We start from the raw sequence: 23,683 nt of genomic DNA on the forward strand, positions 1-23,683 counted from the left end.
CGGCTGAACATCCTCAGAGATGCCAGCCAGGCCGGGCGTGGGCCGTGAGGGGCCACTCCTCACTAGGTTTCAGGCTCCCCTGGAGCCACGGAGCCTCCTCCAGCCTCTGGCACTCTCCAAGGCTCTGGTGATTCGGCCTCCGGGCCACACCACAGCCTCTCCTGACCCGCCAGCGTCAGGCACATTGAATTCGTCTGCTGGGACGTCTGAGTCTCCGCAGCGAGCCTGTGGGAGGGGCTACAGGTAGAGAATCGCAAGCACACCTGCACAGTGTCTCGCCGTTTTCGAATGCTGCTCCAGACGCTGTCTCGAGGTGATGCGACCAGGGACTCGAGTGCGGGCTGGGAAAGCCCTCCTCGTCCACGAGCGGGCGCCCTCCGGCTCCTTCCTGGCGGCTCTGAGTGCCCATTTCCTCTTCCGGAAAGTAGGGTCCACGCTAGTCCCCGTGCGATTGGGTTTCCAGGAGGACGCCGTGGGCTCACCCACACAAGCACGCGTGCGGCGCGGGCTGTTAACTCCCACCAATGCCCCCCCCCAAAAGAAGTACTGCAGGAGGGGCGGGGAGGGCAGGATGCAAAGAGCATCGACTGTCTCATCTGCTTTCACGCGGGCCGTCCTGGCACCTTTTCCACCACCTTCCTCTCTCACAGGTGGGCAGACCGAGGCAGGTTCCTCGCTATGCGTCGTCCCTATTTGGGGCGGACGCTCCCCCATGCACCGGGGGGGCAGGGGGTGCGGGTGTTCGGCAGCATCCCGGGCCTCCACCCAGCAGAGGACCGTCCCGCGCGTGACAAACAACCAAGAAAGTCTCAGGGCGTGGCCAGTGTCCCCTGTGGGGCGACGCTACCCCCCATTTGAGACCCCCTGAGGCGGGGTAACTTGTCAAAGGCCCATGGGGAGCAGGGAGCCAGGCCCAGAGCCTGGGGCGTGAGGGCCACAGGGGCTCATCAAAGCGGGCGTTGAGATGGGGCTCCAATCGGGCAGGACAGATGGATACAGAGCCTTCGAGGGAACCTGGACGGACGGAAGGCCATGTGACGAGCGGCCAGAGGCAGAGGCCAGGAGGCAGGCGCGCGAGGCAGGAGGACAGATGGGCCGCGCAGGCCTCAGGGAGCCGACACAGGAGCTTGGAGCCGGGGCGGAGTCAGGCCCAGGGGCCGGGCAGGTGCTGGGCCGGGGCGGGGATGAAGGGGCCTTCAGGCCGAGCCGGGGCGCAGAGACCCGTCTGGGACAACAGGCGCCCCATGGCCAACAGGAGGGCCTTCCCGGCCGCCACCGTCATCCTGGCAACGGGGCTGTCATCGCCGACCACGGACAAGCGGGCTGGGAAAGAAGGATGCCATGAACACAAACCGGGGTGAGGAACTGGGGGCTGTGGGCACCGCAGGCCCAGTGCCCACCAGGCGGGTCGGCGGTCCCAAGCCTCGCTTTGTGCAGAGGCCGTGTGTTGCTGACATGCCCCTGACACCGGCCCGTCACCTGCCCCCAGCCTCCCACGGACAGCCAGCGGGGCCTGTGCCGAGCCTCTGCCCGGCTCAGAGGGGCCCTCACGGGGGCGGGGTCTGCTCGCCATCTGGGGAGTCAGGGTTTCCTGAGGCGAGTGACAGAGGCTCACGCCTCTCACACTCCCACTCCTCAGGAAATCCGGCCCGACAGACAGCCAAAAGAAAACACCCCCTGCGGGCCACTGGGCTATTTTTTTTTTTTTTTTTTTTTTGCGGTACGCAGGCCTCTCACTGTTGCGGCCTCTCCCACTGCGGAGCACAGGCTCCGGACGCGCAGGCTCAGCGGCCATGGCTCACGGGCCCAGCCACTCCGCGGCATGTGGGATCTTCCCGAACCGGGGCACGAACCCGTGTCCCCTGCATCAGCAGTCGGACTCTCAACCACTGCGCCACCAGGGAAGCCCTTCTGGGCTATTTTTATTCTGCGTGGCCCGGCCGAGGCTTGCCTGTCTCCACCACTGTCCACCGGGCAGAGTTTCAACCTGACGTGTGTTCAGGAAGATGCTAGAAATTTCCAGCTTGCAGATGCTGGTGGGCTGTTAACAGAGCTCGGGCCGTGCAGATGGGCAGCCTGGTGGGAGGCCCCAGGCTGGACAGCCTTGGAGAGACGTTGGTGACGGGCCCCGCGGGCTGTCAGATCACAGGCCTTTTCATTCCTCGACATTTCGGGAGACCAGAGCTTTCTGTCCCAGAGCTACACACCAGTCCCCGACTGGTTCATAGAGTCACTCACACAGTACTCAGAAACCCGAATGGCCGCTGGGAGCAGGGCTCCAGGCCCTACACTGGATCTCAGGACGATCTCGGGTGAGAAGCAAACAGAAAATTGACCTAAAGTGATAAAGCCCATTGGAGCATCGTGGGAAGTTGTGCCCTGCATTATGGCCAGACAGCCCCACCTTGCTGAAGAGCATCTAAACCGATACGCGCACACGGAAGGCTGGTGGTTCAGCCTAGGAAAGCAGGCGTCCCCAGTTAAGCATGGCCAGCTGGACCGATTCTGTCCTCCCTTCCCATCGTCGGTTACCCTAGGAGCCAAGAGAGGTGCAGGTCAGCTCTGAGCTGGCTTCCCTGCTAGAGCTGCGGGCGGCCCGCCCTCCCGAGGCCCCGCCCCGGGTGCCGTGGAGGCCGGCCGCCGGCAGAGGGGGCCCCAGGCCTGCCGGGAGCCAGGGCTGCAGGCGGGGAAGCCGCGGCCGAGTGTGCCATGCCGCCGGAGGACACTGGGGATGAGGCTGCTCAGAAAGCCAGCTGGCTCCGTCCCCACTTGCCAACTGACGGAGGCTGGTGTCCACGGTGAAGTCACAGACAGTGGAAAGTGCCTAGCCAGGCACAGAGACGACAAAACCAGCGGAAGGAAACTGCAGGCCGGGAGGGAGCAGGGCCGGGAAGCCCTGCTTCCCCTTCGAGCCGGCACCGCAGCCCGTGCCAAGGCCCACGGAGCTCCAGCCGGCCTTTGGAGGCCCCTGCCTGGGTCTCGTCTCTGTGCGGGGCTGCCCGCTGGCCATCCTGAAGCTGGAATCCTGAACCGAGGAAGGGGGGAGGGGAAGGGAGCCAGGGGCGGACGCCAGGCGGCTGGCAGGCCCCCTCTGACCCCGCACGGCTCGCTGGCGGCCCGTGGCGGACGTCAGGAGCTAGAGCCACTGGACACGCCGAAGGGGACCGTGAAGGCAAGGCTGGATGCCCCACGCCAGGGAGCAGAGTCTTCCAAAGGCTGAGGACCCCGAGACGTGACAGCTCTGGAAAGTTCAATGTGACTGCGGCACGTGTCTGTACCACCCAGCTGTGGAGGGCGGCCTGTGGCTTCCGCTGCCCGTGGGTCTAGAGACAGTGCCCAGAGGGACAGCAGGACAAGAAAATGATGCGACAGACTCCGCTTAGGAAGACGCCTGCCCATCCGCTTGCCAAACGGTAAAGCGGCCCCTTAGCCCTCCAACCCAAAGTGGAAGAGGCCCCGCCGCTGAGCCCGCAGGCGGCCCTGGAGCAGACGCATCTGTTAGGAGGAGGGCCTGGCTTCTGCTGGAGAAATGGGTGACCCCCCCTCCTCCCAGAGGGCCTGGGGGCCTGCCCCCTCCCCGGCGGCAGGGCGCGCTGTCTGGCTGCCCACGGTGACAACGCCCGCAGCTCCGCCTTTGCCAGGTGGCCCCAGAGCCACCACCGGGCACAAACTGGCCACCGCAGACACTTCCATAGCGCCCAGTCCCTGCGGGCCAGGCCCTTTTCACCCAAGTGATACGCAGTTAACAGTCATTTATTCGCCATACAAACGAGCCGAGGCCCGCGAGGGATCAGAGCACCGGGCAGCGGCCTGATCCGAAACTCAAAACTCCCTACCTGTCCTTTCCATCACCTGTCAGGGCGGCTCTGGGAGCAGCCCCGAAGGCTCGCCCTGCAGCTGTCTGGCCCGGCGACAAGGGTGCCCTTTCTCTTGTTGGCATTGGGTGCTGTCAGCGCCCCTCCTCGCCCCATCCCTGCAGCTGTGAGCCTGGTTTCCTTCATGTCTCCAAGCCCGCCTGAGCTGCAATGTCCCACCTGCTTCTCCACTGTTTTGCGCATCGTCCGGGCCGTTTACATAAAGCTGGGCTGTCTTTAGGGTGTGTGTAAGCAAGTGAAAGTCGGGTCTAAGGGAAAGAGCATCAGTTATCCTCGTCTCCTTCTCGTATTTACTTCCTTTTCTTTAAGACTGTTTTGCTGTTTCCTCTCTGGGCCACCCAGGGAATAACTGTAAAGGAAACCAAATACGACGGCAGAACCCTCCTTCTCCTTTCTTCCCTCCTGCTTGTCAACAGCCCAGGGGCTCCTGTCCTGGAGGAGACCAATCTATAAAGTCCTGAGAGCGCAGCCTTCCTGGGGGAACTCGCCCTTCACAGCACCCAAGGCTATGCAGCTCGGACAACAAACGCTACCGTTTCCAGACGGAGGGCAGCACGGAGGCCTGTCGGGGGTTCCGTCTGTGACAGCACTTGAAACATTCCGGAAGCCCCTGTTCTGGGCCCACTGGCAGTGCCCGGCCGCCCTCCTCTTCTCTCCCGGCCGCTGGTGCAGACACCGCTGGCCTCCCTGCTTTCTTGTCCCTGGCTTGCAGCCAGGTGACAGGGTGTCCCCTGCCTTCACCTCGGCCTGGTCTCCAGAGGGCTGCCTTCCCTGGTGCTGACGCCCCGAGACCCCAGATACCAGTTTAGAAAAGGCCCCAAGAATTGTGAGGAAATGAAGGCCCCCCCACCCACCCATTCCACAAGCCAGTACCGTGACTCAGCTGTTTCCTCTCAAATCCCCGCGCCTCTCCCTCCTCCCCGGGGCTCTGGAGCGATGCTTGGAGGGTGCTGTGGTCCCACAGACGACGTGCTTACTGAAAAGGAGGCCTCTGAGCTCCCAGGCTGGGGCGGGCAGCCGCCAGGGAGAGGGGGGCTGGCAGGAGAGGGGCGGCAGAGTGGACGGGGGAACTGTGCGCCCGATACGCGCAGACGCGGCCCCTGGGTTCCGTACCTTTGCAGCTCATTGGCAAATAGCACGGTTACCTACACGGCAGCCACTCGGCCGCGGACCCGACACGCACGTACCTGGTGGGGACCTTCACGGGGAAAGGTCAGCGTGAGCAGGAGACCAAGAAGATATCGCAGGGGCGGCAGGAAGCTGCCACAACCCCGTCCTAAGCCGCGCCGGGCCCTGAGTTAAGCTTCTCGCGTGTGCGTGTGCGCACGCGCCCGCCCGGCCGCCACGTGGGGAGGCTGGAGCTGATTGGCCAGGTGGAAGCGGGCCTCCAGTCCCGCTGCACGTCGGCTGCCTTTCACAGTCCGGCTACGGCCGGGCCTGTGGGCGAGCCTCGGAAGAGGGGGTGAGAGAGCATAGGCAGTGGGCCCCTTCTGTCGCCCCTGCACCCACGGGCTGCCCGGGCCCAGCCGAACGAGGGTGCTTAGCTCACTTGGGACCCGACGGCGCCCCCCGAGCTGGGGGAGGGTCACCTCTGCGGTCCAAGAGCCCCACGTTTGTTTATGTAATCAGTTCAGGGAGGGGTGACGAGGGTCCCTGTTACCTAGGGTTTTGTCTTCCAAAAGCCAGTGACAGAAAGGCCGCATTGGGCAGGAACGCGGGGACCCCACAGGAACAATAAACAAGGGCCACTGGAGCTCATTTTCCTCCCTCCCTGGGCTGCCGAGCTCACTTGAAACAACCTGCTGCTCAAATTGGCCTCCTCGCCCACACGCGCTCCCTGCTTCCTTAGAAGTCAGCGAGGAGAGGCAAAAAAATGGCGGAAATTACTGCTTTGGGTTCAGGAAATCCCAACTCCCGGAGCCAATGGGTTAATGTCGGGCCGCTGATAAATCCCAGCTGTCTCAGCCATTCCAGCTGGAGGCCATGGGACCGGGGCTGGAATGGGCAGAAGGACCGGATCTTGTGCCGTTTTGACTTTTGTTCCTGCTTCCCCATGGGCCGATGCTAGGCTTCCAACTCCCCGCCTCAGCCTGGACGGGCTCGTGTAAAGTTACTTTCCAAAGAAAGCAGAACATCTCGTGTGAAGAAGGCGTGGAGCGGCTGGGGTTGGCCCCCATCTGGTGGAGGACCAGTTTCCACTTCGGGCCGGGCGGGGCTTGCCGCCCCGGGCTCCCCCGGAATGAATTCCATCTGCCGTGCTGCTGCTGGCCGGGCCCCTCCCCCCTCCCCATCAGGGCATCCGGGAAACAGGCGGGGGAACAGGTGGGCCAAGGCCAGCTGCAGACTCGGCCCCAGAGGGCCCAGCCACGTCCAAGGGCAAACAAGGCGTAAGAGGAGACACCGAGGAACATCCCTAGGTGCTGAGACACATTCAGGCGTCAGGTCGGTCGTGGCGTTCACTTCTCAGCCTCCCGCGCCAGAACCAGCACCGACGGGCTTAAGTTCTCTCAAGGCGGGGCGAACCGGGTGCCAGCCCAGCCTAGGCCTTTAAGGCTCCCTCGGGGCCTCCAATTCCTCTTAGGTTAAGAAGTTGGAGCACCACTAAATATAAACTAGATAAGCAACAAGGATTTACTGTAGAGCACAGGAAACTATATTCAATATCTTGTAATAACCTATAATGAAAAAGAATCGGTATGTATATGTATAACTGAATCACTTTGCTGTCACCTGAAACTAACACAACATTGTAAATCAACTACAGTTCAATTAAAAAAGAGTTGGAGTGCATGACCTTGAAGGTCCCTTTCAGGTCAGCTCTTTCGAAGACTCTCCAGATCTGGCTGTGATCCGTTTGACTAACAAGCAGCTTTCTACACAGATGCACTAACATGTCATCACTTTCCCTTGGCTAGTACTCGGCTCACTAGTGGCCCCAGAAACGGAGGAGCTGGACACCAGCAAATAAACTCCTGTGAACACTATGTGTGATGTCTGTACGTAGACAAGCCGTGTGTTCGGAACAGAGGGGGTTTTGTCTGGACAATTTCTAAGCAATGCTTTGAAGATAATCAGCAAAGACTCAACAGAACTCTTAAGTCCATCATTTATCGCTAAAAATTTCCAAGCAGTGCCCTGCAAAATAATCACAATTTCAAATACTCAAAACCCTGAGCCTCTTAAAAACCTGAGTTGGTCACTCAGAGGCCATTGCTCAGCAGGTAAGGCCCAAGAGTTTGCACCTAATTCTATAGGTCCAGGCCAGTCCTGAATCCGCTTCACGGAGGACCCTAAGTTAGAAGAAGCCCCCAGTCTGGGGTCCCCACCCCAAGTTAGGCTGGATGAGTTCAGATAATCAAACCCACCCCTCGCTCCATCACTGATGTGAAACACTGATGGGCCTGAGGGTTACAACTGGGGGATGGTTACTCTCTAGCCTTTAAGAGGCAGCCAAGGGTCCTACTTCAGATGCTGCTGTTCCCTTCAAGAAACCAGACGTGGCTCTTGGCTAATCTTGGCTGTGCAAGGAGGATTTTAGAATTGCAGGAAAGAATTTCCTGAGCATAGCTCTGCAACGCGGAGTGCTAATGAAATCATATATTCATTCATTGAATCAACACGTTCATCAACGTCTGCTGCTTGTCTGGCAATTCTTTTAGCCAAGGGTGTCACACTGATGGGCAGGATAATCAGTCCAAGTCTGCCTTCCTGAGGGTGACAGTCTAGCAGGGGAGACGTTGCCAAGTGTGAGCGGGTTGCCAGTAAGCAAACTCCAAAGGAAATGGGGAGGAGCCTGGACTGTTGCCCTGCTGAGGGCAGAGCCGTTCCCTTGCTCAGAGATGGGGTTCTGAACCACAGTGGGAAAAGAGCTGAATGATGGCCTGGGGTCTCCGGAATCAAGTGCTCATGGAGGGAAGGGCTTGGGAGACTGGGCCGGGTCTACCTAGAATGGTGTTCAGGGTGCCCAGGGTTCAAGGATTCCAGGGTGGCGTGGCTGCCTGCAGTGGAACTGGACATCTGGACAGGAAGACAGAGTGAAGTCACTCGCTTTGGACTGGATCCCTGGGCTTAGTTCTCGAGGGAGTGAGGCACACCGTGAGACAGGTGAGAATGCGGGGGTGGAGGCAGTTCTGTGACTCCAGGGTGACAAGGGCAGGACCCGCTAGTGGTAAGTCAGCAGCAGCAATGGGACCAAGTCCGCATAGATGACCTGCCCCCCCAGACCCCTTGTTTCCAGAGTCTCATTCCCGATGCTTCCTGCAGATTCTGTGAGCTACCCTATCTTTTCAGGAAATTTCAGTTTCTGGGCTTGAAATCCAGGGCCCTAATTGGTACAGAGATTGGATATCCCATTAAATGCTATACATATGTAAAAAGGCTTAAGGGCACGTAGCAACTGGCCCCATTACGGGGGTGAGTAAGGAAAATGTTATATCGTTTGCTGTAGCCTTTATGGGCAACTGTGTCCAGGGCTGGGCTCAATTCAGGCCAAGGTTTCGATTACACCTCTCCTGCGGGCCTAGGTTTTAGCATATGCCCTTTGGTGGACACAAACATAGCTGGCCATACCCTCTTCAAGTGCCATATACTCCAGTGAGGAAAAATGATTTACAAGCATGAAATGCTGTCAGTCACTGCATGACCAGGTGGGAGTCTCCAGGAGGTGGGTCTTCTTTACAGACTCAAGAATATGGTCCCTCCCACGGCTTTTTATGTGTATGTTTCAGGACCGCTTCTTTGGGCATATGTTTCAGGACTGCTGCTTTATGTGTGTATTTTTATGCAGAAGGGACCTTGTATGTGTCAACTCTCAGATTCTCATATCTGGAAAGAACTGGAATTCATTTACTCAAAAAATAAATTCGTCCATCTAGCTGTTTTTTCTGTGTCTTATGAGTCATCTTAAATGCCTTCTAGAAAAGGTGGCTATAAATACATTAAATAAATAAAAAAGAGTAAATGATTCAGCAGAGCTTTGTTCACTTTCAGAATTCAGAGAACTGTGCTGGGCCTTACAAGGCTGGGGAGTTGGTGCAGGGTGGAAAGAGGCAAAGATGGGCAGGACATGATGGGAGATCCGGCACAGACCCCAGAGACGCCCCGTGTGGACGAGAACCGTGGGCAGCAACGGCCAGTAAGGCAGGACTTCAGAAGTGAGCGCTGGGTGACCTTGGGGCGACCGTGGATACCGAAATGAGAGGCACGAGGGACCATTTAAAGACCTCCTACCTGCCTAAGAGGCCAGCGCCAATGCTGAATGACCCCCACTGACCCCCAGGTCCCCCTCCTGTCAGTCCACGGAAGTCCCTTCTCCCGTCCCCTACAGCCTCCTCAAGGCCCAGCCGAGGGCAGTGCAAGTGAGTTAACACAGAAAAGCAAGAGACGGGAATTCCTAAGAGGTGGAAGGTTCTTGCACCCTAGGGGGCCACACAGAGCCCAGTGTCCGGAGGCCTTGGAGGCCACTATGGTCTCACTCTGTCTGCACCCCTTCCATGGCCCAAGCAGCCCCAGAGGGAGCGAGCTGTGAGGAAGGGTGAGTCTGCAAGCCTCTGCAGCCCTATCAGGGTCAGGCCTTGGGTCCGAGCCCCGAAGGGCCGTGGCGCGGGGTGTCCCCTGTGACACCGACGAGGGGGCGGAGCCAGAGCCAGGGCCATGCTGGTGGTTAGTGGAGAAGAAGGCCCGGGACACGGCTTCTCCCCGATCAAACCAACCCAGCCACGTTTGTCCTTCGTCTTTACGAGGCTCCGCACCTAGCATGAGCCCCGCACGCAGGGCCGCAGGACACGTCTCCAGAACAGAATCGTCACCACGACCGCTGGAACTCCCCCTGAGGTGGAGTTACAATCGGAAACCGCCTCAAAGTACTCGGCCTTCAAAGCTTAAGATGGTGGCTTGGGGTTGTATGGACCGATATTAAGATATTTTAAACATTTTTTTGGTGTGTGTTTTTTTTCTTCTTTGTAATTAGAGGAGAGGAGGAAAATTTCATTCCCATCGCGATGTAGCTGCCCTTTCACACCATCAGCGAGGTTTTCTCGTGCCTCCGCCAACAGAAACTCTGTCTAGTTGGGCTGATTTTGCTGACTGGCCTCCTGCTCACCCACGGCAGCCTTGGGGGCCCGTGGGCGCCCAGACGCAGCCCAGGACGGACAGGGCTGCGGAAGAGGGGTTTCCGGCTCTGCCCCTGTAACTCTGCGCAGATTCCGTGCTCCTCAGCAAAGGGACCTTCCCGGAAGTTCCAGAAGGCTGACGGGAGGTTTGATTTTGTTTTTTAGCAAAATTACGAAGGAAAAGAAAAATCAATCCGAGTGAACGCAGAAATCCCAACTCACTGGCACACACGCAAACCAGCGCCATGCCATGCACTTTCTTACAGACGTGACATCCCCAGCACCAGAGCTGTTAAAGGGCCCCAGTGCGTGTAATTGGCCTGGTGGACATTTTTCTTAGCTCTGCACAAGCCCCCCACCCCCCCCCGTGCCTGTTCCTCATTGAGTAAACTTGCTCATGAATGAAGGTCTTGAAACTAAAATATATGGATCCCAAAGGGCAACTTTCCAATTACCTAGTCAGAGTGTTACACCGCTACTGGTTTCCAGCAAGCCAAGCGAGGCTGCTCATGGCCAGCCCTCTGGTACTGGTAGGGCTCAGGCCCTAGACGGTGGGGCACACCTGGGATGCCTTCAGCCGGTAACTCAAGTCCCCCAGCTGTTGTTAATGACCATCGCTTATCGTCCAGAGACAACATGGGAAGGGGACTCATTGAAAACTCTACAAAGACTCTGTTAATAGTCTATTATTGCAAAGTTCATGGTGTGTGTGTGTTTAAATTTGGAAGGTTCCCTAACTCTGTAGCAATAAAGTTTTCTTCCAAGTCATACCTGAAAAATCACTTCCCGTGGAAGTATCCACTGATACAAAAACAGTTTTATGAAATGTATAATATTTGCTTGGCGATATCCTAACAGATTAGCCACGTGCTGATGGGACTCAGGTGCAGAATAAGAGACCTGAGCTCGGGTCTAGAGGTGAGGTCTGGAAGGACATGCCTGGGGCGGCGTTGGGGTCACCCCAGATGAGCAAGTATCTCACTCTACCCGCAGGCCTGGGATGAGACAAAGCGGCCGAGGATGGAGCTGGGCCCTCAGGTCAGCTCAGGGATGGACGGAGGTGGAGGTGCTCCAGATGGGCCACCAGGCTTTTGAGGGCAAGGTGTGCAGTGCCAGCAGCCCACCTTAATGGGCGCCGTGAGCCTGTCTTCCAGATGGAAAGAGAAGAGACACAGAGAGAGGGCTTCTTGCTGAAATGTTCTGGTCTGAGTGATGAAAGAGGCAGCTTGCCCTGGACTCTAAAAATCCACGTGCCACGTACATAAGGCACCTATAGCAAAATGGAGTACACAGAGAACCAAGTCTCCAGATTTACATTTGAGGAAAGTTCACATCTGAACACTGACAATTTCCCAAGTCACTTTTTCCCTTAAGATAATGGGGCATTTGGATGGAAAGGGAGACAGAGAGGAAAACTGCTTGGACTGAACTGCGGGTAAGGCTGAGACTCTTATGGACGATCCACGAAGCCTTCCAAGCTTTTAAATGGACCGGCTGGGTAAGATGACAGCTCAAAATGGGGTGAAACGTTTCAAGTTAAAAATGAATGCGAGATTTGTTAAAAGCTGAGCTTAAAACCTTAAGGAAGACTGGGTTTAAAAATTTTCCAGCTTTAATGAATCAAGCACCCCTTTGATAGTACAGCCCAGCTTAGTCAGGCAGGCCTTGTGGCCCAGCCGTGCCCCATGGGGGCTGATGGGGTGAGAGGAGCGGCTTCCTTCTGCCCCAGATCAGACCCCATGGCCAATTCCAGAGGCCTGAGTAGGAAATCTGTTCTTGGAGCGTTCATGCAAAGGAGCCCCACCTGAGCCCAGATCGGTGCTCCCGGAAGGTGCCCAGCTGGGCCCTGGCAGACCTGGAGGCGGCCACGCACCGCGTCCACGGCCCCTCCCGAGGAGGAGCCACAGTCCAGTGCGTCCCCTGCCCCATGCCCTGCGGTGCCTGCCTCCTGCACTGTCCTGTCCAGGGCCCTGGAACTGGGTGGCAGGCACCCTGAGGCCGCCCCCGAGGCAGGTGGCCTGGAGAGCTGGGCGGGCAGAGACACATCAAAGTCTCCACTTTCACCCTGGGAAGGCAGCACTCAGGCAAAATGAGCGGATTGTTTTTCGCCTTCTTTGAAATGAAAGCTGGGAGGAGGACCCAACTCCGGCCTTTGCGTTGGCAAAGGAAAGCCCTGTGGCTGCCTTTCTGTTCCCACCCCTACAATTAGGCGGGAGGCCGAGCTGCTTCCTGAAACAGGATCTGCAGTCCAGCCCCCACTCCGGGCGGGACGCGCTGCCCACCATGGCCTGGCCGGAGGGACGGGACAGCCCACCAAGGCAGCGAGTGGTGGGGGACACGGGGGGGGGGGGGGGGGGGCGTGTGTGGTGAGGCACTGGCTGGCCCACACAGCTCTGCTCCTGCAGCCCAGTGGCCCGGAAAGCGTGGTCCAGGCTGGGGTCCCTGGGCACCACCGGGAAGGTGGGTGAGACCAGGGCGAGGCTGAGCTACAGGCGAGGGCTCTCGGGGCAGCCCGGGCCCCGTCACCCATCACCAGCCGTCCTGAACAGCAGCCTGCGATCATTTGTTCCCTCTGGGGATGGGCTCCACGCGTAACTTGGAGTGAAAACAAGTGTTTTCCAATGTATGGCCCACCTTTCCCAGGCTTGGCCCATCACCCTGGTGGGTATTTTAGGGGATGGTGCTTTTCAATGCCTCTGGGTGGGAGGGCGCCAGCTCCGGCCCCGCCCACTCAGCATGTCAGCTGCCATCTGCACCTTCAACGACTGACGTCAGGAGAGGCCAAAATGCTGACATCTGCTCCTGAAGTTTGGTTTTAAGTGCTTTCTCAGGAATGCGAGACTCTACCTGGACCATCGTTCGGAAAATGCTTGCCATTTCTAGAGCAGGACATTTGCTCATTTAGGAAAAAATTAGGAAGAGAAAATAAGGCCTGGACTCCTGCACCAGGTCTTTTTTTTTTTTTTTTTTGCGGTATGCGGGCCAATCACTGTTGTGGCCTCTCCCGTTGCGGAGCACAGGCTCCGGACGCGCAGGCTCAGGGGCCATGGCTCATGTGCCCAGCCGCACCGCGGCATGTGGGATCTTCCCGGACCGGGGCACAAACCCGTGTCCCCTACATCGGCAGGCGGACTCTCAACCACTGCGCCACCAGGGAAGCCCTGCATCAGGTCTTATGTGTGCCTCAGCCTTCCGCTCCCGGGAGCAGCCCCTGCGTCCTCCTTCCCTGCATCCCTGTCTGCAGCGCCTCGGGCCCCGGTTGGCCCAGTTCCTACAACGGGAAGCACAGTGATGACTTAGCAGCTAGGTGTCTGACAGCTGCCGCTTTTGTCCCCAGAGGAAACTAGTTCCAAGCTCTTAAACTGGTACACTTCAATTTACTTTCTTTATAACAGCCAAACTGCAGAAGAGCAGTAAAACGTTTTTATGGTTTAACTCGAGGCAATTATGATCGCACGCAATAGAATCCATTCGGTTCAGTTACTTAAAGGAAGAGCCTAAAACACAAATGCAAAATTTCTGGCAGATGCAGAGCAGAGAGGGAATTTCTGGGAGGGGACTGAAATACGCATCTGGGGGCTCTTTCCTGCATTTGTTCACCCTGTCCCGCAGTGGGACTCACGTGGGCCCTGACCTTGGAGGCCTGGTTTAGTCATCATTTCTAAAGTGTTTCTGGGGAGACAGAAGTGAGCGTGCCTTCAGGAGAACGGGTGAGCAGAAAAAACTGGACGTGGTCACAGAGCTACAAGAAAAATGCAAGGGGAGCGTGCAGAGAGGTGGAAGCTGGTCCCACAGGGCCACCCCGTCCCTGGGCTATACCTCCTCCCGGGGACTCTGACCTCCCATGCGAAAGAGCTCGGGAGCCACCCCCAGAGAGTTGGAAAACTCACTTTTTCTCAGTCAAGTCATTTTTCACGGGCTGTCAAGAGAGCCGCATCTCACCACGGGCTCCTTGGCCCCTGCCACCTCTGTCCTTCCATGTGTGACCCCTGAGAGGGTCACAGCAGAGTCCGTTAGACTGCATCACCTTCCCCAGCGAGGGGCACCCTCTACAGCCGCAATGGAAGCTACGGACGGGCAAGCAGACCTGGAGCCTGGTCTCTCCTGTTTACTTCTTGGCCCCCAGCCCCCCGTGGAATGTCGCCCATTTATCATCCCTCAGAGTCCAGCCTGGGCTTTCTAGAACTGATGTGCTGACCCCAAGGATGAACCTGCTGTGCTTTCGCTTGCATTTCAACCGGAATAGAAAGTCGCCTCCAGTGAACACCCTTCAAATCCAGCCAGTTTGTGATCCAGGCCCACAGCACGACCGTCAAAGAACTTGACCCTCCACAGACCTCCCTCGGGCATGAATTACTTACATTCGTTCTGCACACAGAATCCAAAGACCCCCCGAAGCTCTCTCCCCATCACGGCTCAGGCTCAGGCTCGAGGTCCCGCAGTGCGTTTCCCAAGGCAGGTCCAGATCCATCTCGGTGTTTCCTCATGAACAGCAACTCAGGCCCAGTTTCTCTTGTTCTGAAGACCTGTGAACCAGAGAAAAGAGTGTCGTGACCCACCCATTCAACAAACAATGTGATATCAGGGTAGGAAAGCTCCACGTAACACACTCCATGCAAAGCAGGGAGGAGAGAAAGCCTGTATCAGCAACTGGTCCATGGCAATTTGGAAACCCATCCAGGCCACATCTCTGGTTCCCCGATTACAGCCAAGTCCTACTCTTGGGGAGGGGCTCCCAGTGGCTCCTAGTCAGGAGCTGTTGGGAGCAATGCCCTTAAAATTCTTAAAAGCCCCATTGTCTAACTGAGAAAGTCTGCAAGGCCTGCCTTTAAGGCTCTTAGAAGCCCTGCAAGGTATATCCTTACATCTTTCTAAGGTCTGGAAAGAAGTCTTAGAGCCACACCTTGGGATGGTCACCCTGAGGCCATGCTGCGCAGACAGTGCCCTGGATTTTATCTTTGTCCTAAAGCCACGTCTCACTGTGAGTCACTTTTTCTGGGAGACAGTGGCAAGGAGACACAGTTTCGTTATCACACCCAGAAAGCCCTGGTCCCTTTATATTTCCCTAGTCCATCTGTCTCTTCATACAGCTTATCGCAGGCAGCTGGAAGAAGCCAGTGGCGTGTTCTATCTTCTGCCTGGCGTCTCCTCAGCCAGGGCCTTGAGTTCATTGCATATCCTATTTTCCACGTTGCCAAGGGTGACAGTGTTGCTAAGCTTTCTGTCCAGCCTCCAAATAATATTTTCCTCACTTTCCTCCAAGCTCTCATCAAGTCTCTTTGAGGTCCTTCTGGCTTTTATTAACGGTCTTCCCAAGGTCCTCCCAGCTTTGCCCAATGCTTCATCCCCAAGCCAAGGCCATGTGTTAGGTTTTTGTGAGGGCAGGAACCCACTTCCAGGTACTAAATTTTGTTCCGGTTATCTATGGCTGCATAACAAATTACCCCCAAACTTGGGGGGTTTAAAACAACAATCATTTTTATTGTTTTCCACAATTTTGTGGATCCAAAACTTGGATGGAGCCCACTGGGTGATATGATTTTTTCCTCCACTGGGTCAGTTGGTGACACTCAGCTGGTGTGGGGGCTGGTCTATGGGGGCCACACGGCTGGCACGTAGGTGGAGATGGCAGGAAGGCCAGGATCAACAGAGACTGTCAGCCAGAGTCCCTACACGTGGCCTCTCCAGCATGGCAGTCAGGATAGTCAAGGGCATCACCTGACAGCTCATTATTCCAGAGAGACTATTCCTAGAGACTGTGTAGTCTGCCATTGTCTTCAGATGTGGGTTTGGAAACTGGCACGACATGACTACTGCCACCTTCTAGTGGACACAGTAGTTCACTCAAGTCTTCCGTTCAAAGCCCTCACCCAGCTCTCCAGCAGGACCTGCTCACTCTCCTCCACACCCACCGCCGGCGGACTCGGATGCACCTGTGTTGTCCCGAGCCTGTTCCCAGAACCCCACACACCTTCTTCCAAATCCTACCGTGTTTTTAGGACACAGCTCAAATCTTTTCTGGGTGAAGAATTTCCAAGATCTCAACGGCAGGGCTTGCTCCCTCTCCTGCCTTTTACGGGAGGGTTTACATTGTCCAAACCCCTCATTCGACACCACACGCCACTGTCAATAGGGGTTTGGTTGCTTTTGTCCCCCACGCGCTCACATCTCAATCTTCCAAGGTGAGCTGGTCATGGCTGTTCTCACGAGGCCATGCATCTGACAAAAGCACAGCCAGCCACCGGCCAGCCTGGAAAGAGGAGGCAGAAAATGCAGCCGCCCCCAGCTGCCCCCTTCTGGCCACTGCCCACCCCCCTGGCACACACGCCCCCATTCCAAGCTCTTTCCCTCACTCACCAGATGCTCACTGGTGCAAACCCACCTCAGCGAACTCCCTGTGCCACTGTCAACCCTGAGGACAGGGGCCCGCAGTCCCTGGGCAGCCTCAGCTCCGCTCTGTCCCTGGACCAGCGCTGAGGCTTAGGGCACACGTCCTGGCTGCTCGGATCTTTGTTCCTTATCTTTCCTGACAACTGGGAACAAAGATCAGGATGGACATAAACATAAAAATGAGAATTTCTCGGGCTTTGCCTGTGATCACTTGGGAGAAAAACCCAAGGTGCCCCCCACCCAATGCCCTGCAAGACCAACGCCCTGCAGCCCTGGTCTGCAGAGAACCAGGGTGGACTCTGCTGGGACATCAGGGGGCCCAGGAATCAGGAAAGCTGCCGAAAACAGCAGAGTCGGACTGGAAACTTTGGCTAAAACCTGGTGCTGCTTTTCCTGAGTGCTGGAGGCCTGACAATGAGCTGAACGGACAACCAGCGAGAGCCTGTTTAATGGCTTATTTGGCGAGGGCTACTCTCCTGAAATTAATTATCAATCATTTCTCATCATTCTTAAATGGCGTTTGTTAATCCACGAGGCTTGTGTTGGGGGGGTGTTCCCCAGGCCACTCTGAGGAACCTGAGAGGCGTCCAGACACCTGGGCAAGGCTGGGCGCTGCATCTCCTGGCCCGGCCCCGGGTCACGGTGATAATCCAGCCACAGTTAACCCACCTGAAAAGCCACACCCCCAATGCGCGCCTCGCCTGGGGCAGGGGTGCGCCTGGCGTGTCCTTTTGCACAGCCAACAGGAGGGGCTTGGGCAGGAGGAACAGGTGCTGACGTGGGGAGCGCCGTTCCCGCCGTGGCACATCTGGCCAGGGAGGCGCAGGGCCTCCTCCAGGCCCCGTGGGCCTGCAGGTACTGACATCAGCGCTAGAGGAGCAGCCAGGCGTGTGCACACGCGGAGACCTGGCCAGACACTGGGGTGACGAGGAGCCCAGCCAGCACCTCTGTCCCCGTCCTCGCCCGCCAGCATCCACCACCCTGCCAGGCTCACTGGAGCGGCCCTGTCTGCCCGGAGGGACGCTCTTCGTAAAGCCCACCACACCTCCCCTGCCCCGGGGCACTTCCTGATGGACCAGAAACAGCTGCCCTCCTGCATCTGCCCAGGGCGGGCGTGGCGGCCTGTTTCCCAGTTCTTGTGGCCCTGGCACCCAGCACGGTGCCTGGTAGGTGGGAGATGCTCCACAAAGGCTGGTCTAATGACAGGCGCTCCCAGACCTGCCTTCCGTGAGTCTTAGCATCAACCAGCAGGGTACTGGGGCCCCAGCCCCCCTCGCTCTGGGGCCGTCATCAGCGAGAAGACAGACGGACAGACAGGGGGCCGTCCCCACGCGGGTGTCCGTTCTTCCTCGCCTCCCAGCAGCTGCTCTGTGGGCCCTGGTGCTTCCCTTGCTCATTAAAGCTGCTCACGAGGCCAGAGGGACCGTGGCCAGGATTGGAAGGGTTGACCCCAGACCAGGCACTGACTCCCCCAGTCACTTGGGAAAACGATTTTCCCTTGAAATAGGGAGAGTGAAACTTAATGGAGAACTGTGCAGAATCTCACTGGTCCGTAAAGTCCTGAAATTCTTTCTTTTCCTGGAAGCTTCGTGTCAGCATGTCAGTAAATGTTCAGCTGCAGAGCCCTAAGAGGGATGGTCCCCACTGGATGACCCTTAGAAGAGTTACTGTGCAAATGAGTATTGAACAAACATCAGAATGAACGAGGCGCTGCTGTCTGTGGGACCTTGTTGGAGACAGGGTTTATGAGGCCCTGGTGACCTCGGGGGTGCAAAGCTGGGGGCTCCTCACCCCTACAACCAGTGAGTGATCAGTCCTGACCTCCTCAGGGTCCACCTGGATGTCTTCTGGAAGAAGGCTCGATGCCAGTGAAATGGTGACTTTGAAAGGGGGCTTCCACCAGAGCGGGGCAGGTGGGGTCAGGACATCGGCCGGGGTCCAGAGGTGGCTCTCCGCGTGGTACCAGAAGCCGCGGAAGACAAGTCCGAGTGCACCAGGTCGGGAACGAACACTGCCACCTGGTCTGGACCAGAAGAGGGGCTCTGAGAAGGCCGTCCCTGACTCAGATTGGCCCTGGGGCAAGCAGCCTCAGGGGGCGCCCACGCAGACCCCGACATCCAGGGCAGCGCACAGCGCTCTGACTTGTACGGCGATTCTGCTCACCCCGGAAGAGACAGGGACAGAGCAAACCAGACTTTCTGGAATCGTAGCCCTTTCAGAGCCAAGTCAAAGCCTTAGACTCCTCCTCCCTGGGGCAACTGTCCCTGGAGTCTGTCCGTCTGTAAACTCACGTCCTCCTCCTGTGTCCTTCCCATGTTACAGGGTCAGGAGCCTTTCAACTCAGGGTCTCAGAATCTAGGTATGGCTTTGTGCTGACTCTTTTTTTTTTTAATGTCAGATTTTATTGAAGAATTTCCCTTTAATTGAGAATGTATTAACCCTCTCCCCCGCAGATACACACAATGATTTACATTTAAAAGATGATGTAGGGACTTCCCTGGTGGCGCAGCGGTTAAGAATCCGCCTTCCAATGCAGGGGACACGGGTTCAGTCCCTGGTCAGGGGATCAGATCTCACACGCGTGCTGCAACTAACAGTTCACATGCCACAACTAAGGAGCCCAGCTGCCGCAACTAAGGAGCCCGACTGCCACCACTAAAACCCGGCACAACCAAAATAAATAAATAAATAAAATTAAAAGAAAAAAGAAAAGATGGGGTAGAACAACACAGTGAATGGAAGTGAGACCCAAACATCAGACTGGCCTGTGGTCCGGCTCTGGTCGTGTGACCTTGGACAGTCATGTCGCTGCTTTGCCCCCAGTTTCCACACCTGCAAAATGAGGGCTCGGCTGGGCCATCTCTTCGGTGCCCTCCGGGCTCAAGTCCAGTGGCGCAGACTGCAGCGCCTCCTGCTGACGGGCAGGCAAACTGCTCCATCCTCCTCCTTCCAGGAACCTCGGTGAGTTTTGAGGGTCCACGTGGCAGCCCGTCATCCCTAAAGGCCGCCTATTCTGGCAGAAAGGAACGCAGGGACACATGCGCTGGGGACCCTGGAGGGATGCTATCTCGTTGGGAGAAATTTCTTTTAAACTGGCTGCGGCCTACCACAGCTAGAGCTCAGCACAGCCCGAGCGGCTTCACAAAGCAGTGCGTACTGAGTGAGCCTGGCAGCCATCTGCCACACAAACGCCAGAGGCGGGACCCAGGGCTTGAGGACCACAAATTGGGGGGTTCGGGTTTAGCACAAACTCCAGGCATCCATCCTCAGGAGCAGACTCTAGGGGTGCACACCCTAGTTTGGCACACAGATTCGAGCCTGGGCCCTGCCAAACGCAGCACCTGAATCACGGCGTGCTCTGAAAGCAGGCCTTCCTTGTGGGTGGGAGGGGCCCGCCGCAGGTCCTGAGTCTGAGACCATTTCCCTGCGAAGGGTCCGCACGGCTCTTGCTGTCCCAGTTTCTGGCTCCGTGCTTGTGGCCCATGTCTCTGAGACAGCGCTAATCGATCGCCGGCAATGTTCTAACCACCGTGCAGGACATCTGTGCCACAGCTGCACCAGCCAATGGAGATTTTTGCCATCATTGGGCGATGACGTGCCGTACTGACGGCGCGGCGCTCTGCTAGTCAAGAGGGAGGGCCTGGGACCATCGGATTTTCCAAGGGGCTTAAGGTTGGCGCGGGGTACGGTTCTAGGGGCCGTGCTGCTTGTCGGGTGTGTGAGTATCAACTGGAAACAACTGGGCATGAACGTCAGCAAGGAGAGCTTTGTACAGACAGACCCTCCCACTGCCCCCACAAGATAACCTAAGAGTTATGCTAGCAAAGTGCTCAAAGTCGCAGAGCACATTTCTGGAACGTTCTAGAACTAAGGCCGCTGGTAATGACTAAATTGCCAACAGTTGAGCCAGGCTCCTGGGCTAGAAAATGAAAGTAGGCTTTTTGGCTAAAGGATTTTCAGGCTACCCAGAGAGAAGGGATGTCGGTTCTGATTCATCCTTCCCTAGCAGGTTAGCACGTCACAGTGGCTGTTATACTAAAAACCCTAAAATGTTTAGATAAGGGATAAATTCCTGCCAGGTACTTGGTGCCCCTAGCTTTCCAGAACACTCTCCCTACTAGATTTTCCTATCAGACTTGCTCAAGCCATCCAGGAGAGCAGAGGCGAGGCTCACACACAGCACCTCTGGGCCGGGGCGAGCTTGCTAGAGCTGCACCGGTGTCTGAGGCTCTTGAGACCCCATCTTCCTTCCTCCCTTTCTCCCTTCCCAGGTGTCAGACCTGCATCCCGGTCTGAAGGCTCTCCCTGCCTCCTCCAGATCCGGCCCTCCCCCCCCCCCCCCCCCCCGCTGCCTTGAGCCTTCTAACTCCGTCTCCCCTCGGCTTCCCGGAGAGCCCGGCCCAAGAGCAGGGTCAGAGGTGCCGAGCGGTCCATCCTGCATCCTGCCTGGAGCAAAGGGGAAGGGGCGGGTCAGTCGGGGGCCGCTCAGGAGCAAATCGGCAGACGGGTAAGTCTTGGCTGTGCTCTGTCTGAGGAAGTTATCAGACAGTTGGATGAGGTCCTAATTACCCCGGACCCGGGGCACATGCTGCCTTTCCCACGCAGCCGCCTTGCGTGTTGCCGGCAGGATGAACGGTGGCTGCCGTTTGGTGGGCACGTAGCACATGCGGGGCGTGGTGCTAAGCACGCTTGCAACTGTCTCCATGCCCCGTCTTCAGAACAATCCCGCTTAGGGAACGAGGAGACGGACTCTGGGTCCCTGTGCGGCGTCACACAGCTAAGCCGCAGCGCAGCGGGCAGGCGAGCCACCCTACATCAGAGCCTCCCTCTTCCTGGTGATTTCATACACCGCTGCGTCTCCCACTCTAAACCTTCCCGTGGGAAATCACGCCTGAACCATCTCTGAAGTCTCCAGCACCCACCCCGGGGCTCTGCATACAGAAGTGCCCCGGCAGTGCCGACATGTCCAGGAGCTTCTTGGGCCCGTCGGGGCCCTGGTAAGTGTCCCCTTTCCAGGGACAGCCCTGGCATCCCCAGACACAGACTGGAGCTGGAGGCGGAAGCAGGGCCTGGTCACCAGGACCTAGGATGGCAGCGACCTGCTGGTCCCGTCCCCTCCCAGGAGTGACCCGCCCACCACTACTCCACGGCTTCCCTGGCACCGGCGAGCCACAGCCTCCTCCTGCTGCAAAAATAACTTTTTCTTCTCTTTTGAGCACCACGGGGCACCCACTCTGAGTGCCAAGCGAGGCCCTCTGGCCCCCAAAGCCACTGGAAAGCTCGAAGGCAGTAGCCGCGTGGGGCGCTTAGGCGCCATCCCCCCGGGGAAGAAAGCTGGCTTGTTCCCGGCACACAAAGGCCGGGCGCTGGGCGGCCACGGGCTGTGAATGCTAATGGGCCGGGTGCTTGCCCCGCAGCGGGCGGGCTGCCCTCCCCGCCCCCAAGGGCCAGCGCAAGCGTCGCCTGGGCCCTTCACGTGGGGACCCAGGCGAGCATCTGTTGCAGACAGCGCAGAGTCTAAACGTCCGTGCAGACTTGAACCAACAGGTCCTGCTGAAATGTGCTAACCATCTGCTTTTCCTTGGCCGTTTTTGAGCAAATTGTGTTTACTGTGTTAATTTATTTGACTGTCAACAACAGCGAATGACACGGTCGCGGATAAACAACATCATTATATATCTCATTCTGGCACCTTACCAGAAGGTTATTTTTTTTGTTTTTTTTTATGCAACAGGAATAAATACATATTGAAATGTTAATTGCGTCCGGGGGCCAACTCACCAGAGTCGGGAAGGCCTTCTCTGGGGGAGGCAGCCTGGGGCGTGGGGCCAGCAGGACCCACTCTTGGCCAGAAATGCGGGGATCCTCAGAAGCTGCGGGGCTGAGAAAGAGGCTTTCACGCATCTGATTTTTCTTGCCCAAACTTCCCTCCAAAAACTCTCCCATCTTCCAGATGGTCAAGTAAGGGGACCAGAAAGAGCCCTGAGCAGAGAAGGTTTCACGTGAGAGTCCTCGTGACTCGCTGGCAACCGCCCTAAAACCGAAACAGCCAGGCCAGAGCTGGATCTTTTCTTAATTAAGATCATCCCCCCCCCCCCCCCCCGGTCCTCCGTGCAGAGACCAATAAACTCCATGCTTCCAGAGAAAGGGGAGGAAAAAGAGGAGTGCTGGGTGGGACATGGAGGAAGAAGGTGCATCTCACAAGGGACCCAATCAGGGCGTTGGCTCGGGACGAACTGGTCTCCCCAGCGGAGCTCACCCCGGGGCTGAAGAGTCTGGACGCAGGATCACGCCGACTCCCGCAGTCCCCCAGTCAGGTAATAGGCAGCAGGAGGCCAATCAGTTTCCTAGGAGGAAAACAGCTCAGGGCCTCAGACAGAGACCACAGCCGCCTGCTGCTGCGGAAAGGGGCAGGGTTCCTTTCACCGGGCTCACAGGCCTGCTGCAGACTTTGCTGCGCACCCCGATCTGGGGCCGGCGGTGACAGCCGGCGGGCGGCTCCCCTGCGTAACAGAGGGGAGCTCTGCCTGCTGACCCGCGGAAGCCCGGAGAAATTCCCAGGTGGCTTCCGGGTGTCCTTGCAAATATCTGGTTTCAGAGAATGGGTCACGTCACGCAGCTTAATACCTGGAGGCTGAAAGGGCTGCAGCACTAAGCCCTGTCCCCTTCTCGTCCCCGCAGACAGCCCGTACACACGTGGGGCTCATGTTCACACAGAGGGCTGCTGGTTTACGGGCTGGGGGAGGGGCGGTGAGGACGGTCACGGGCGGGCTGCCTGAGTCTCAGTTAAACGGGTCTCAGCTGCCAGGGCTGCAGCAGTCGCGGAGGGACACCTGGGTCCTGTGAGGCTCCCTGCTCACCCATGAAGTGCGCGCAGGCCCTGTCAGTACCCAGCCTTCCAGAGCCGTCCCTCCCTTCCGCCCAGTCCCACCGCAGGGATGCCCCGGGCCCTTGAAGGGCGGCCGCAGTGCTGGCTCTGGCCCTCCCGGACCTCAGGGTGGGCCTCCTGCCTCTTTGCTTTCTCGCCTCTCTAGATGCCCGCTCACCCTTGGGAAAAGGTAACACATTGGTTCACTCTAAAAGAGGTACCTAAATTGCATCTCTTCAAGGGCATTTTCCATTTAATTGAGGGCTCAGCCTTCCATGAAAGGAGTGGGTCTGTTATCGTGGGTGCCTCTGTAGAGACAGGAGCACCTCCTGTTCCCTGTGCTTTAAGCTCCTTCAGGGACAAGACGGGAGGAGGCAGGGGCCATTTCAACCCCAGGTGGGAGCTCCCCTGGAGTCCTGAACCCATTCTGGGCACCCTTG

At 57.5% G+C, this 23,683-nt stretch overlaps 1 long non-coding RNA gene across 2 annotated transcripts in view; it reads right to left on the minus strand.

Moving 5' to 3' along the window:
* The window catches only part of LOC114903708, a 106,743-nt gene that overhangs the window by 33,408 nt on the left and 49,652 nt on the right, over positions 1-23,683 (minus strand). For both annotated transcript variants that reach the window (XR_003795789.1, XR_003795788.1), the window contains one exon: positions 14,347-14,511. This is a non-coding gene — a long non-coding RNA (uncharacterized LOC114903708). The remainder of the gene's footprint in view (positions 1-14,346; positions 14,512-23,683) is intronic.

This window comes from Monodon monoceros, unplaced genomic scaffold, assembly GCF_005190385.1.
Source record: "Monodon monoceros isolate NGI ecotype Baffin Bay Population unplaced genomic scaffold, NGI_Narwhal_1 Super_Scaffold_21, whole genome shotgun sequence".
NCBI lineage: Eukaryota > Metazoa > Chordata > Mammalia > Artiodactyla > Monodontidae > Monodon > Monodon monoceros.